The sequence below is a fragment of the Homarus americanus genome, unplaced genomic scaffold, assembly GCF_018991925.1.
Source record: "Homarus americanus isolate GMGI-L3 unplaced genomic scaffold, GMGI_Hamer_2.0 scaffold31037, whole genome shotgun sequence".
Classification (NCBI taxonomy): domain Eukaryota; kingdom Metazoa; phylum Arthropoda; class Malacostraca; order Decapoda; family Nephropidae; genus Homarus; species Homarus americanus.
Window position 1 is genome coordinate 7134914 of NW_024722227.1, and position 653 is coordinate 7135566.

Here is a 653-nt window from a genome sequence, read left to right on the forward strand (position 1 = left end):
ACTTATCGGTTTTCGAGGTTATTTCTTGGTGCTTGTGTATTATTCTGGATGTACTTAAATAGTTAGGCACATTAAATTTTAGTTCAGAGAGAAAACGTATTTTTGGCCAAAAATCCTTTAAGGTTATAGACTTACAATTTTCGTAATTTCGGCCAAAAAATGGATTTTGTTCAAAATTTCAGTATAGGTACTCCTGAATGTGCTGCTTAAGGATCTGTTAACCAAAATTTGATATCTTGATTATAACTTGTTCAAATGGCTTTTAGAAAATGTTCAAATGAATTTTAGAATATTTTAATTACTTTTGCAATGCTAATTACTCGCCACTTATGGGTTTTCGAGGTCATTTCTGGTGCTTGTGTATTATTCTGATGCAATTTAAATGAAGTTAGCACACAATAAATTTTAGTTCAGAGAGAAAAGTATTTTCGGCCAAAAATCCTTTAAGGTTTTAGACTTACAATTTTTGTCTTTATTCTCAACAAAAATAGATTTGTTCAAAAATTTCAGTATAGGTACTCCTGAATGTGCTGCTTATGATCTGTTAACCAAAATTTGATATCTTGATTATAACTTGTTCAAATGGTTTTAGAAAATAAAGTTCAAATGATTTTTAGAATATTTTAATTACTTTTGCAATGCTAATTACCGCC